Genomic DNA, 16,102 nt, shown 5'->3' with positions numbered 1-16,102 from the left:
GGCTTGTCATGTTATCTGGTGTACTGTGAAGTGCTGTTATTACTTCTTCCTTTTCTTCAAATTACTGTGGCATCAGCCGATGTTCTGTGTACCTATCATGCAGTTTGCAAGAAATACCTAGAATACAATGTTGGTTTTGAGAGGGATATTTTTCCAGCAGGCTAGTGCTGTAAACTGTTATTTTTAAGACTGTGTTTTTATCCAGCATCCCATTTGGATATGTGCATTCGTGTATAAGTGTGTATCATCAACAGATATCTCTTTATTTTGTATTTCAAGTATATCTTTTAATGAAACAATGATTAGCTTCTCCAAGGATACAGGAGACATTAAAGGTCTGTCAAAGAACAGTTTTGGCTTAAGTCCAGTGTAAGCCACAGGCCTGGCATTTTAGTTAATAATAAATGTTGGGACAGTGTCCACAACTTCATGAGGTTTAAGCTGTGAGGAGTGAGTTGCTGTATGCCACTTTTCTGGCTGACGCCATGGTATCCATCCCTGGGACTCAGAATAGCCTTAGGCAGAGCCTAACTTTTGGAAGAGGTCTCCTGAGGCCACCCAGGTACTCAGAGGAGTGCTGCATCATCTAGCAAAGAGGTCACCTTGCCAGTTGTTCGCTTAGATAAGGAAGAGGGAACTTATTGACTCAACTGTGTGTCACTATAGGGACTAAATTACACTCACAGGAATAGCCCTTTTAAAATTTCCCTTTTCCAAGTAAGTTTCCACCTTCTGTGTGCATACAATCAGTTGACTGGGTTGTGTTTCAGTCACTTTGTGATGATGCTAAGTTAAAGCTGAGTAACTGGAATTAGGGAAGTTTGATGACGTAAAGTTTGTGTCTCTCCTGCACATTCTTCCAGCACAGGAAATAACAGTGTCCTTCAGACCTGGCCAGGCCCAGAAAAGAAACTCCTTTATTTTTTTTTTTTTTTCTCCCCCATATCTTCTGTGTCTGTGCAACAGTTGTACAACCAGCCAGCTGATTCCTGCTATTAGAAGGGTTGAGGATTGTGCTTGATCAGTTGTTTCATCAGTGGAGGTACAGATGGGATGTCAGTGGTCAGCTATTCACTGATTCTCATTCCTGTTTTGGGATTTAACACTTTTAAGACCCATCTCTCAGTCAGATTTGGCTGAAATTGAGCAATGTTGTGCCAAGATACCAGGGTACATGTCTTTATTTCCTTGAAACACCACTGAAAGTGCACATTGAAGTCTGCTCAACATTCTAAGTCAGATTCTGTAGTTAACTCTTCCTGTGCCTGGAAAACCATTAAGATGCAACATATAAAGAGATGGACTGCTCAGCTCAGATAAAGGTATAAGAGGTAAGGAAATCTAACTTGAAATAGCATGATAAATTCTCGTGCTGAGATAATCAAACATTGCTCTGGTTGCATCAGGGCCGTTGACAAGTACACTGTAGTTCCTTTATTTTTGAAGGAAATGCTGTTCATATAACCCAAAATGGGTTTTAAATTACTTATTTGAAGTGGAATAGTTGCTCTAATAAAACAATAAAGATGTTTTTCATATTAAAAATCTAGTAGAAAATGGTAAAGGAAACTGGAAAATAGGGCAGAGAGCATTACTTAATCTTTCATTTTCAGTCAATTTTCAAAGCAGGAAACATTTTCCTTTGCATTTCAAATAAAATGGAGGTCAGACTAGGAAAAAGTTAAGTTCATTTCACAGCATTTAGTAGAAATAAAAATGATGAAAAATGTAACAGTTTCTGTTATTTCTCCTTGACACACTCCAAGAGAGAGCACTGTTGTTCCAGTTGTAATGTGAATGACTGGTTTTACAAGCCGTAACCCTCTCTGAATACTGTCAGTCAATAATATTGGCTTTTGATGATGGGATGGTGCATTTCCCTTAGCAACATGATAATAACCTTTCCCACATCCTTGCTGTAGAGATGGAGATTGAAAAAGAAATTCCATTCTGTGATTCTGAAAACACAGGTGTAGCGAAGCAGGGCCCTATAAACTGCCTCTCTTTGGGACAGTTGAAGATCTCCGAGCTAATGAGCTTTTATATTAGACTGTGAAATGAAACCAAGTCTGTGTTCTCAATCATACCTGGTTTTATACCAAGAAAGAGAACTGTCCTTCCTTGGATTTTAACAATTTGCCTTCAAAAGAAAGTCTGCATTTCGGCATAAAGAATACAAATCCCGTCATCATATTCTTCTTGTACATCCAACTTCACCAAAGCAGGTACCTGTCATTCTTAGTCCCACAGGATATGTGCTGTATAAATATGGAGAACCTAAGCTTGTTCAAAACTATGTTAGGATTTTGAATTTAATCTAATGAAAATTAGAAATCAGATTTCCCTGGAAGTGCTTGCAAGTTGCATCTCAGCTCAGCTACCATGCTCCCAATATATTGCACATGCTGTGACTTGTAGCAGAAAGATCCAAATCATATAAGACCCTGCTCAAGGAGTGTTTGGAGGAAGATACTTTCCAGTGCAGCAAGAGATGCTCCACTTTGAGTCCATCATATACCATTACTTTAATTGAGTCATTTTGCTTTACTTAAATTAAGACAGTACCTTTAAAAGAGTGTCACTGATACACAGCAAAAGGAGTAGAAAACAATTGAGTAAGAAATAAAGGTAGCCAGCTCCAGAGCTATTGAATCCTAAAAGCAACCATGAGAAAATGAAAAGATAAACATATTGTTAATGCCATTCAGCAATCTTTGCTCCATAAGTGTTGTAAATAGTAGATATGGTTTTGTTTGAGGAAAGAGCAGCTGTGCATAGCAGCCAGTACAGCCAATCTTCTGCGTGGCTTTGGGTTCCTTCGCCCTGTGGAGTTACCAATGCACAGATGTTCAGGACAGTCTTCCTTAGCTGTGCTCTTCAAAATCTTAGGAAAAAATCCAGTTTACCCATGTACACAGACACTTTTGCAAAACATTTCTAAAACCATTTTTGATAAAGCAATCATAGGCATTTCTTTTTAGTGAGGGTTATTTTTATGTCAAATTCCAGCTTTCAATCCTCTGCTGTTTTCTATGGCTGAAAGTATTTAGAAAAGGAAGATCTTTTCCTATATTGTGGAAAAAGTTTATTTCTCCTCTCAGAAAAGAACACCATCTTTGGTGGTGGTTTTGCACTTCAACTTTTATGTAGTAGGATCTTCTTTTGAACAGAAGTTTATTCTTCTGTCAGTTTATAACATTTCTTGGAGAATTAGGTCTTTGTCTTGTGGGAAAAAGTTATGTCACTAAGTAAAAATTCCAGAACTAAGAATTTGGAAAATAACAGAACAGAATGGTATTTGTCATGCAACCTTAACTCAAGTGTTATTCTGTGTTATAATAGCAAAACTGTAGCTGGCTCAAATGTGAGTGACTTTTAATTATGCATACTTATATCCGCTCTCATTAGCTGGAATTAAAAATAATCCTGCCTTTCATTTAGAAGATAAGTGAAGGAGTGGGTATTTCTAAAAGGTCAACTTACCAAGCAATGTGTCATCCATTTTTTAGAACCTGTTCTTTTCTCCTACTCATTATGCTGTGCTTTATTATAATAGTATTTTATTACTTTTAAATTATTTTAAAATATAGTGACAGCCTTTTAAGAAGAGATCTATGCCAGCCATTTAGTACCTCAGATATCTAATATTAGCTAATTATACATTATCTGTTGTAATAAGCATCAGTCTCACTGGTTATTAGCCACAGCCAAGTTGTAAATAATAACCATAATAGTAATTTATTGTAGCAATGTTTAATTGTGTTTCAATTCTATGATTAATCTCAACCATACTCTACTAATTGGCATTAAATGAAAGAAAAAAATTCTTCCATTATTTCCTTTCTCCTTTGAGGGAGCTGAGAATTTCCTTCAGTATTTATTATCTTACTGTGTTCTGACTTCTGTAATTAATACCCCTGATGCAAATTCCTTGCATAAGAAAACAGAAGTGCCAGGTCAAGTAGCAAAAGCTGACAGTTCTCAGTAGTGTTACCACTGCTGTAGGTCTAGTAAAGTGTAATCTATACTAAATTATGTCTATACTTAGAGTTTTACCATTCATCCTGCACCTTTACAGGCTCTGGAAATGCAAATCATTGCAGTCACGAATGGGCATGACTCTGGCAGCTCATGACGTTTGTGCCTACAATTAGCAAGAGAGAAATCTTCCATTTGGTCTGTGATCACAATTTAATTTTACTGCAGATATTTGGAATAATCAATATGAAAGTCATGGTAATGACTGCTGGTTTCCCCAGGCAGCTCATCTTTGAGAGAGTGACTTTGTGTTTCTAGGTGTAGAATGGGGTCTTTTCCTCACTAGCTCAGCAATGCTGACAACAAGGTGGCCCTGTACTTGAAAAAGCTTCCTAGGCTATTTGACTTCCTAGGCTTATTTACCCTCTCTACCTTAAATGTACTATTTCCAATCTTTAAAGTATTTGCTGACACTTCTTTGAATAAGAAGATTTTAATGTATTGCTTATTTTCAAAACAGACTCTGAAATAATCACATAGGCATTAAGACCCCACGGCAGATACAGGTGTTCGGGTTCAGTGATCCTCTTTAGTGGGCTGGAGGCCTCATTAGCTCTTGTCCCTCTCATTCCACCCTCTAGCTGAATTTCTGCTTCTGCTGAGAAGCATCTGAAGTCTCTGAGGGTCTGGATTTTTGTTTGGTTTGGAGATGTTTTTGGTATTTTTAATAAAGTGAGTAGAGTTAAAGAAGTATGACTCACACAACCCCACCTTTACTGTTCTGCTGCCTCAATGTCCATCCTATTTTAAATCAGTCTGTCACCATTCTTCAGTGGTTTAATCGACTCCTCCCACTCTTAATTTTTATTTGCCATGTCAGTATTTCCTTTCTTTATGACTGCTCACATCTTACTGGTGTAGCATAGACTTTTAAAAGTCATGTAATCACAGCAACTTTCTGCCTTTGATGCAGGCCTTCCATTTTGTCATTTCTCAAAAAGATTTATACAGCTTATTTGTTTCACAGTCTTTACCATCATAGGATATGAGTTCTTGCAAAGCACTGAATTTATTCTGAAAGGACGAGTGTAAAGTAGGTATTATGGGCCTTGTTACAAGAAGCTTCTGTGCATTCACTGTCTTTTCCTTTTTCCCAGTAAAACTCTGCACACAGTTCCTAAGAAAAAGGGCTCTGCCAGCAAGTCTGTCTGAATAGAACCATATCACCTGGTTAATGAGTAAATAAAAAATTATTTTTATTGTGGGGAGTATAGGTACAACATCTGTAATTTCCCAATGTCACTGATATATTTACTAAATACTAAAATATTTAATAATATTTACTAATGACTAAAAGAATCAGGAATGAGACTGGGAACTATACATTTACTGTCTGATTTCCTTCTGCGTCTATGCCTTGGTCATAGTTTTCTTTCTTTCAAAATTTTACATACATGCATTTTTTAGTGTGTTCTTCTTCATTTTATTGAAGCTTTTATCATAGGTTGACCGTTAGTTCAATATTTCAAAATTACAATCCCTATTTTAGGCAAAATTGATGCTTTTAATGCTGTAAATTCAATTATTTACTCAGTGAGCCACATACAGGAAAATTATTAATGAATGTCTTATTAAAATCTCCAAAAGCAACCAGAAACACAAGCGATGCTTCAACAAAGGAATGCAGAAGGGTCATCTTTACTTTTTTTTCAGTTAACAGGGTTTCCAGCATAACTTAAAATTTTATATAATCACTACTGCAAGGGTAAATATTGGGTTCATTCAGGTTCCTTTCCTCAGGCAGACACATGCTCACACAATGAATTCTGATGCGTACCTACAAAGTAAGCTTTTCCTGCTGAGTACTCTATATCCAGGATTTAAAAGTCATAAAACTTGTAGCATTATAGGTTGCTGACAAGATTTTATCACTAGGACTATGAAAAAAGATTTTCTTGAAACTCCATGGGAGGATTCCGATACACCCAGGAAGAGCGCTTAAAGTGCTAATCTAATCATCTCAATACAGACAGTAAATCCTCCTAATTTCCCTTGTCTAGGGACTGATAGGCCTAAGTAAATCTGAGGGAGTACATTGGTGTGTTGAGGAATCCATTCAGCGCAGGTAGCTCGGGGTGCAGCTGCAGGTTCAGCTCTGGGGGCAGGAGCCCGAGCCCCAGGCAAGAGGCCGTGGAGTGCTGACCCTTTGCAGAACAAAGGGCACAGGGACCTGTGGCCCAGCCAGGGGACCGGACACCCAGGGACACAGCAGGAGCTGGTGATTCCAGACTTTCCCACCCTTACACGGTGAGGATGTGAAAGCCCAGGGGCTCCTTGGTTCTGGGTCCCTCCTTGAGGAACCAGCTCGAGGTGTTACTCAGTTATTGCACCATGATTAAGTGATATTAAGGGTCTGGATGTCTGAGACTGCTCTGGGAAACCTGATGTGACTCTGTGAGTGTGGAGGGTGTAGCTGCAAAAGTCCTAAGGCCCATCTCAGGTGGTGCCAGAGTGGCTGCCAGAGGGGCTCCTGGATGGTTGGACAGGGAAGTTTCCTTATCAGGCATTTGTAAAATATGATGAGTGGAGGGTTTTTTTGGCTTGTTTTTGTTTTAGTGAGCAGAATCATTATAAAGAGTTTGGACTAAAATTTTGTCTAAATCAATGGCACAGTGCCCATTGGCTATAGTGGCATGTGCCATCAGGTCATGGATGACGTGGATTATGTCAGAGGCATCAATTACTTTAGAAGTGAAAATATTCATCTGTCTTGACCATTTTAACCCCGTCAATTATTTTAAAGGTGAAAATGTAAAACCATTTTGACCATTCCAACCCAAGAGTACTTTCTGTGGTTGTCGTAAATGAGATGAAATTCAAGTGTTTTCACAAATTATGTTCAATGTAGTGAAAATGTAGAACTGTCTGCAATGCAGGAGTTTAGTTAATAATAATCATTCACTTTCCAGTATGTGTTAGAGCAATGAGTGTTTTCTTCCAAGGATAAATTAAACAAACCGTAGGCTTGAAATTGGGTTTTCTACATCTCAGATGTGTATTCTCACTCTAGCAGGTCCTCTCTCCCCCTTTCTAGCCAAGGGCTGCTGTTTTTTCATCCAGAAAGCCTCTGAAAAATCATATGCGTGGAAACTTGACATGTTTTTGACAAAAAGTTTTGACTTAGTCAAATTAATGATTTTAAATGGAAAACATCTGATCCTTGACTCTTCTATTAAAATATGTATAAACAACTTTCCTAGTACTGAGTAATGTTAATGACCCAGCCATATGTTTTCAAATATAATCCATTAGGGTAGGAAATTGAGGGTTGGCATTTTGAAATCCTTATCAAGTTAAATGTCTCAAAAGTACAACACTAAAAATAACTGATTTTGATAATGTTCACTGAGAGTTTAAAGAGACAGATATTTTTGTGAGCAATTTAGACAGCCATTAACTGAAATTAAAGGCAAGATTCAATTGCTGACTCACAGACACCTTGTGTCACTCTGAAAGCTGTATCCTGCCTTTCCTCTAGCTAACTTTCTAGCAGAACCAAATATTGAGAGGTGATGAAAATTGTTGTGCTGTAGTTTGATTTTTGTTGTGTTTCTGGTTTCATTTCCATTTGAGTTTGTCACCTGGTCCTGCTCTATCTCTTGGAAAGTTATAAACTCCTTTGTGAGTCATTTGTTTATAATAAGCTGTTTAATTTTACTGAGGAATGTGGCTTGTCTGGGAGGCTTTGATTGCATGATACAATGGTGACTTACAATGTTAGGTAGAGACTTCTGAAGTGCTGTTCCTGTTTCCACCAACCTTTGCATTGTTGTTAATTAAAGCTAATTCTGTGTGGAGAGAAAAAATTCCCCCTGTATTTAAAGAATGTAACATGGTGATGGTAGTACTGGAGTAAACTTCTTGTTTCTGAAAGGTGTAATGTGCTCTGATTTTAAGCCATAGCATGAACATTCCATTTACTCTCTGTCCTTCTCCTTACTCCTGGCATAGTTCAGTACTTTGATTCTTGATAGTGAAATATATTTGTGTGCTTAAGGTGACCTTTTAGTGCCTTACCATTTCTTTAAGAACCATAAAGTTTCTTCTACCTTTTTGACTCAGTTAAAAAAACCAAACAAACAGTACAGCTAAAAGGATATCTTTGTTTATGGAAGTGTTTATGGAAGTAAATGTGGCTGTATGAACTGGCTCTTAATAGTAGTCCAGAAATGTTATGTCTCTTCGTGTGTGTAGAATAAGAAATCTATTTATTCAGGCTTCTTCATTTATCAGAGGTTTTAATAAGACTCCTGAAAGGCGCTGGGGATGGAGACAATGGAAAGTGTCAGTTTTAATTCTTTTAAAAATGTTGAAAATCCAGTCTCAAGGCTGTGGGTTTGTTGCATTGTTGCCATGGGAAACGCCTATAAGAAAAGGCCATTCCTACTGTGAGTGTCTTACAGATAACTTTGACAATTTAAGAAAAACTTTTGGGCAATATAAATTTCTAAATCATTGCTTAATAAATGGATGAGGATACGATTCACTTAAAAATTTCTGGTAAAAAAAATAAGTGGACTAAAGGAAAAAGAGCACTACCTTTGTGGTTGAAGGAATTGATAATGGGAGGGGGGAAAAGCCCATAAACAGACTTATTCACCTGCTTTTGTCCTAGTAGGTAATGAACTAAATATTCGGCATATTTTTTTTAGATTTGGTATTTTCAAGCAGGGCTGAATGCTATAGATGAGAGGGAATAGCAAATTTTTTTATTTGGATAATATTTTCTGAGCATTTTAGACTTTTACAGCTATGTGGTACACTGTTATGGGTAGCCTTGTGATAATTATTAGTTATCATCTATGGTGAGCGTTCTGAAAGATTAAATTAAGATTGATGAGGGCATAGTGGAAAAAAGTTTTCTTTAGGTGCCTAACTGATTACCATTTGTTGTAATCATTACATTTCTGGATGTTGTCAGTAGCCAAGAAAGGAATGAACAAGCAGGACTGATTGTTGTTTATTTTGGGCTTTTCTGCACAGTGTAATATTTAAGTGAAAGGGAGAAGCACATAATGCTCCACATGACTGTACAAAGTAATATTTATTTCTGGTTCTTCTAACAGGTTGCCAGTTTATGTCAGTAAGTCAGTAAGAAGAGATAAAGTTCAGGGGGAAAAAAATGTTTATCTGCAGCTGAATCAAGGGAAAATTCAGGAATGAGGATGAAATAGTTTTTAAAAGCAACATGAAACGAAGATGTTTTCTGAAGTTTTTTGTTTACTGTTCACTAAAATACCTAAAGCCTCACCACTTTCACAGACTGGTATGTCTTCATCAAATTTAAAATGCTTGGGAAACATAGACTAACTGGAAATCTCCAGGGTATAATTATATATCATAGAAAAACAGATGCAATGAAAAACAAAAAAAAAAAAAAAAGAAGAAAACTGGTGACAGTGAAGTTTAAAATAAAGTAGTTAGTTTGGCATGCCAGTGTTACAGAATTTAGGAGATTCACAGACACAAATTATCAATTTTTTTAGTACTATGAAAGAAAAAGTTTAAAGATATTAAATATTACTTTCATTTTGGTATTGCAGATGTGAAGTAGGATGAAGTTGGGATGCTGTTTGAGAGGGAAACTTGGACTGTAAAGTTGACTTATTAATATTTCCCAGTGATTGTTTGGATTCCTCTAGGTCAGTTTTCTTTGATAAAAATTTCAGTCTTTTAGGATAGAAGTGTTCCTGCAGTTGCAAGCTTAATAGGCTGGCATCTTTGTGCAGGCAGTTCTGGGTTTGCTGCTTTGTCCATAGTGAGCTCTGCTCACTGAGCATCACAGAGAGAAGGGATTTTGTCCAACCTGACCACTTAAATGAGAGTTGTCATATCAATACAGAATTACATTTGGATAAGAAACAATTTTCCTGTACCATGGCAATTTCAAACACTTCAGGGCACTCTTGTGATCACAAGCAGATCATAATCTGTCATTCGGTCAGCCCAGCTCTAAGCAGCAAAGACTTCAGCTGTGATTGTGAGGTATTTGTCAGAATTAGAAATGGCCAGAATAGTTCTTGTGGCTTCTTGTATCTTCATTATTTTGCTTTATGCTTTGCTGTATTCTTGGGGATGATCCTTCAGTCGCAAGTTTGTGTATTTGATGTTTATTGCCATGTTTTTAAACATTTTGAATGAACAATATATATAGGCTTTTAAGTTATTAATTCTTTAAGCCTTTTGCTTCAGTCTCCTCTTCTGAATATCTTTATCCTCTTTCCTTCTACGACCACAGAATGGTTGATTCCAGTACTCTTCATTTCCATAATTATCCTCAGTGATGTGTGAGGATGAATTCAAATTTGTTAGCAAAATCATAATTCCTTATCATAACAAGAAAAAAACCCACAGAAATATCTGTCCATAAATTAAGTCAGCATTATATTGGGTTTAATCTATTTTATAAAGCATTGCACACCTCTTAGACAGAAAGGGGTCCTTAGAGTAAATGAAATTAATTGGGGAAAAATTAACAAATATTAGGAAGCTGTCATTTTTTATGTATCAGCACCACAATCATATAAATGTGACTCACATGTTAACTAGATATCTTCAGCATGCAAATTTGATGGGACTGATCATCATAAATATTAATTAGTTCTGAGGTGCAGAGCCTTTTGCAAACACTAATTTTGTAACACGCCTATGGGGTGAAGAGGTGTTATCTTCCTTTCACAGAAAGACACTTGAGGTGCTTGCATTGGTGATCCTGCGTGCTGTCCTGGTCTCGGACTGGGGAACTGACTCTGCTTTTCCTGGATTTAGTTTCCATATGTTAGTAATTCCTCACTGACCTGTGTCTTACTCAAAAAGATAATATTCCCATGAAGAAGAGGAGTTCTGCAACTCCTTTGCTGCCCACGCTGGGAAGCAAAGCCCACTCTGCAAGCAGATTTCCCCATTCACAGTCTGGTGTAGGAAAAGATAATTTCTCTTTAAATAGAGAAGTGGCATCTGAGGAATATTTATTATGTTTTAAGATAGCTTTCATTTTATTTGAGCATTAAACAGAGAAGTCACTGGTACTGTGTGACACTTCAGTTCTCTGTATAATACTGAAAATTTTTTTGCTTATGGGAATGGAAAGATAACATGAAAAATAGTTTGTGTACACAAATATACAAACACACAAATATACACCATATTTTTTGATGGGAAATACAGAGTGTTAAATACTCCTTTGTATAGTTCTTTATTTTCTGTCTATAGAGTCACTCTCATCTCATAAGGAAGTTTCTTTTTTTTCTGTTTTATGTCTTTTTTTCCCACTGTGTGTCTGTACACCAAGGGTTTTAAGTGTGGAAACATAAATGGCAGACTAAGAAAATTTAGTGGCTCTTCTGCCGCAAGGAGATGCAATTGTCCATCATTATTCAGTCCCTTCTCTCATGTATTCATACATTTATTTTGTGGCTTATAGAAATCATAATTACCTCTACATAGGAATGTCCTGCACACCTCAATGAATCATTCAAAGCAACAGTGCAAGCAGGTTTTGTGATGCAGTTACCTTGAAAGAGTATTCCCAAAAGGGTCTGAAAAGGCAAAACTGAATCTAAGCAAGTGCTTCCCTCCCCAGGGAAGAGTTTTAATTCAAATGGGCTTATGATTGTGATTTAAGGGACATCACATGTTCTTCTGTGATGCATCTATATTTGCCTGCCCAATTGCAGCAGCTTCATCCCTTCAGGCTCTATTGGCAGTGTGAGAAAAAAAAAAAAAAAATGAACATGAGGATGTGAACTGGAGTGCACCTGATCACTTTGTCAGGTGCCTCTGCGCCTCTGACTGTGGATAGTTTGTCAGGAGAAAGGTAAGAGAGATGCGACCGCAAGCAAAGGTGGCGTTTAATGGCAGTGCGAGCCTAATGACAGAGAAAGAAATAGTCAAGAAACAGTCACTTAAAGAAAAGAGAAAAGGTCAGAAGCAAATGAAGCATGTGCTCTGTGTCTGGTGATTTCGTAGGCTCTTGCAGTCCAGAGGTTTGGGGCTTGTTATTTCACCCAGCAGGAGTGAAAGGGAGCCTGAGCCCTGCAGTTCCAGGCTGTCTGAGCAATCAGTTTTACCAGAGATGTCCAATTAAAGATGGGTGAATGTCTGGACAGATGGATGGATAATGTCAGATGGACCATGCCACTTCTCCCCACTGTAATGAAGGAATGACTTCTCCCTGCTTCATTCCAAAGCATCCTGTGTGCACATAGGGGACTGACCTATAGTTGAGTCCAGTGACTGAAGTATTAATTGAGATTACCACCCCAATCAATGTGACTAAAATTCTTCTTTGTACCCGCATTAGTCTAAAGGCAGATTAATGTAGAAGAGATACTTGTAACCTGACTTTTCTACATTCCAAAACTTAAAGTGCTGCCAGGGAAATTCATCAAAGGGTTCATCTGTAAAAATATCCCTGCAGGTATATAGTATGCATAAGCTATACTGTGCTACTTTTTGGACTTTTCGGCCCTACCAGCCTTATCAGTTTGTTTTTGGTCTTTTTTTTCAGTTGAGTTGTAGTTTTCTTAAGATGAAGTCAGGCTTAAGAATGGCTAAAGAAGCTGGGTTAAGGAAGTACAATTTCTTTAAATGAATCAAGTAATACCTTCACTTCTTGGTATGTGGCTGTCATGAGGGTAGAAGAAACCCACTTGACTGTCACACTGTAGTTATGCAGCATTAGACTGGGGAACAAAACTGAGCATTTGGCAGCACAACCAAAATGTTTGCAACAAAGATTTTTAAGGAATTGGCCAGTTGTTAGGTTCAATCAGCAGAAGCCATCTTTCCTTGCCCTGCATGAGTTCAGTTTATCAAGCAGCTCTTTCCATCTGTTTGCATGGTGGTTTGGGGTTTTTTTGTTGTTTGTTTCCTTTCTTAAATAACAGCATGTTCATGATTTTGTCTTCTTGACTCGGTTTTGTCTCTGTGATATCAACTCCTACAGAACAAAGTTACTGCGCAAACTACCACACGGCTAACACCGGAAAAATCTCTCCTCTATAAATACTTTACCTAAGAGAGGATTCAAATACAGTCCGTGATGTGACAGTTGATGTTAATCCTGTTTTTAAATAAAAATCCTTCTATAGTACATGCTAATATGAATAGAGGATTCCTCTTGTGCCCATGCAAAAAGACGTGAAAATCATGAGCATCTTGGGAAATTTTACTGTGTCAAACAAGCTTCTTGTAGATTGACTCTTACTCCTTCACAGGCCTTCAGGCAATTGAATTTTTAAAAGTAAGGATTTGGAGGCTTGTTGGGATTTTTACAATGAACTGATGGTATTTCCTACTGTGATTAGGAAAAAAGCAGCACAGCTTTGTCCCCAGTGGTGTTATTAGGAGTCTCTTGCAGGTTAGGTTGATTGCCCCTTGGTAACACTGTTGATCAAAAAAGAACTCACTCAATGCTCTTGGCAAATGGTGATAACCATTTCCGATGTTAAATCCATTTGGCATGAAAATTAGTATTTACAGGTATCATGGTGATATAAACAAATGCAATTCAAAGAAACACAGAAATTGCTGACAATTACTTAAGCTGTGACTTTAACTGTAAATTTATTTAAAAGGACAGTAAGTGTTTAATTGGTAAAATGACTACAAAAGAGATTTAAAAAGATCCGAACTCCTAGTCACTTTCCTAGGAATAGGACAACGTTGCAACCTTAGCAAAATGATTTACTTGTAAGGATAATATTGTTTGTATGACTGCTGTCATCTCACTGAATCTGTGTACCACTGAATTCTTGGTATTTGAACAAGGATCCAGAGTTTTGTAAAAGGACTATGCAGTCTTCCCACAGAGGTGGAATATGGCTGCTTTCTTTGTTTAATTTTAGAGTTGCGTGAAAAACGCTGTGAACACATCAATAGATGGGAGGATCATGGATCGGTTATAGTTTCAGCTGAGAAGATTTGGTAATCCAGACTAGAATTTGATAATCCAAAATGACCTTGTTTTAACAGAAGAAAGTTGCTCAGAGAAGGGATGGAAAATACATCTGTGTAGCAGATGACCTACAGAATGACTCGTATGCTTGTCAATCTTTATTACATGTGTGAAATTCTTAAGAGTATTTAAAAAAACACTGCAACAATGTATGTACAGTACAGATTGGCTGCCACGCTCTGTTGTGCAGACATGAAGTTGTTGGGTGGCTTTCTCAAGGTTATAAACCCCACAGGAGGTGTGAACTTCCCTGGTTCGCTTCTATAACAAGTTTGTTATTATTTTTCAATTTAAAAAAAGTTTGAGGTTTTTCTAGTTTAAACTAAAAATAATGAGAAGGGAAAAGTACAGCATGGAGCTGTGACTTTATTAAAAAGCTTGTCAGTGACAGATCCAGATCTCATGATTTCCGCTTTTCTACCTGGTGCTTCTCTGGCTTAATCTCTTTTCAAACTTGGTGTAGTTTTAGGCTTCCAAAAGAAGTAGTCACATTCCAGCCTTGCTTCTCCTTTGTCATCACATTTGTATGTGAGATCTCTGTTTTGGTTTTACTCTGCTTGCTTGCATACAGATGGGAAATGAGCTGGGGCTGAGGAAAGGGCAGAGACCTGGTCTCTTGGCACAGAACCTGCTGGTTCTGATTAATTATTAATTGAACTATAAGATCAAAATAAGTTACTTGCAGTAAGTTCTACAATTAGATTAATAAAAACAAAACCAAAAAGCCAACTAAACCCAAAAACCATGACAACTTTTTTTCCTTCTGTGACAAGCTGGAGCAAAATTGTCTGGATGAAACAGCTTTCAGTAAATCTATGGGTGACCATGATCTGGTCTTATCAAGAACACATAAGCATACTGCTTCAGCTAGAATATGATGCCCTTGGAAGGATAATAAATTGAAACCAAAGGTGCCTGGAATGAGGGTGTAGTTTCTCAGATGGTGATGGTTTGGTACATAGAGAAGCTCCACAAGACCTACCCAAGGTGTGTTACAGCTGACAGGAGTGGAATAGGCAGAGAGAGTTCAATTTTTCATGACTGCGTGCTGGTTTTGGCTGGGGTAGAGTTGATTTTCTTCCCAGGGGCTGGTATGGGGCTGTGTTTTGGATTTGTGCTGAACACAGGGTTGATAACATAGAGATGTTTTTGTTATTGCTGACCAGAGTTCACGCAGAGCCAGGGCCTTTTCTGGTTTTTGTACTGGCAGGGAATTTAGGGGTGCATGGGAGGTTGGGAGGAGACACAGCCAGGCCAGGTGACCCAAACTGACCAAAGGGCTATTCCAGACCATAGGGCACCATGCTCAGTATATAGAGTGGGGGGAAAAAGGAGAACAGGGAGAAAATTTGGAGTGAGGACATTTGTCTTGCCAAATAGCTGTTATCTGTGATGGGGCCGTGTTCTCCTGGAGATGGCTGAACACCTGCATGGGAAGCACTGAATGAACACCTTGTTTTGCTTTGCTTGTGTGAGTGGCTTTTGCTTTCCCTATTAAACTGACTTGTTTTCAACCCACGAGTTTTATGCCTTTTACTCTTATGATCCTCTCTCGATTCTGCTGGTGGGGGAATGAGTGAGTGGCTGTGTGGTGTTTGGTTGCTGGCTGGGGTAAAACTAGCAACACACGTATTACTCTTGTCACAGAGCAAATTCAATTTAATAATAGAATGTAGAAGGTAGTGGAGTGTTATGGGAGATGCTCAAGCCAGGCCAGCAGAGTGAGATAACTCCTATGGCACAGGGGCAGCTGCAGAGTGACTGGAGTTCTCTCCAGTTATCCCTAGAAAACTCAAACATTGCCTCTACTTGAAAAGTTATTTTGGCTTTTTGTTTCGTTTTAAAACAATTTTTTTTTGTTTTAATCCTAGCAGACCTTTTGAGCTGTGCAAGTTAAAGACCATTCTGACTTCATGGAGTTTTAATAAAGTTTAATATAAAGTGTATTTTACTATAAGGTTTACTGGCAGGCTCCCTGGGGAACTGATTTCACCCTGATATCTACCCACCCACAGAAACAGGTATACATTTCTTACAGACATACTTACTGTAAACATGCTGTCAATTTCTAGGTTGCTTTTTTTTTTAATTACATCTGCTCTTGTT

General features: G+C 37.9%; 1 protein-coding gene across 7 annotated transcripts in view; it reads left to right on the top strand.

The window, feature by feature from the left end:
• CCSER1 (coiled-coil serine rich protein 1) overlaps positions 1–16,102 on the top strand; it is a 626,451-nt gene that overhangs the window by 299,190 nt on the left and 311,159 nt on the right. The gene's annotated exons all lie outside the window — the stretch shown is intronic.

The sequence above is a fragment of the Corvus hawaiiensis genome, chromosome 5 (assembly GCF_020740725.1).
Source record: "Corvus hawaiiensis isolate bCorHaw1 chromosome 5, bCorHaw1.pri.cur, whole genome shotgun sequence".
Classification (NCBI taxonomy): Eukaryota; Metazoa; Chordata; class Aves; order Passeriformes; family Corvidae; genus Corvus; species Corvus hawaiiensis.
The sequence above is the reverse complement of the archived record's forward strand: the minus strand, read 5'-3'. Positions and strand labels throughout refer to the sequence as shown.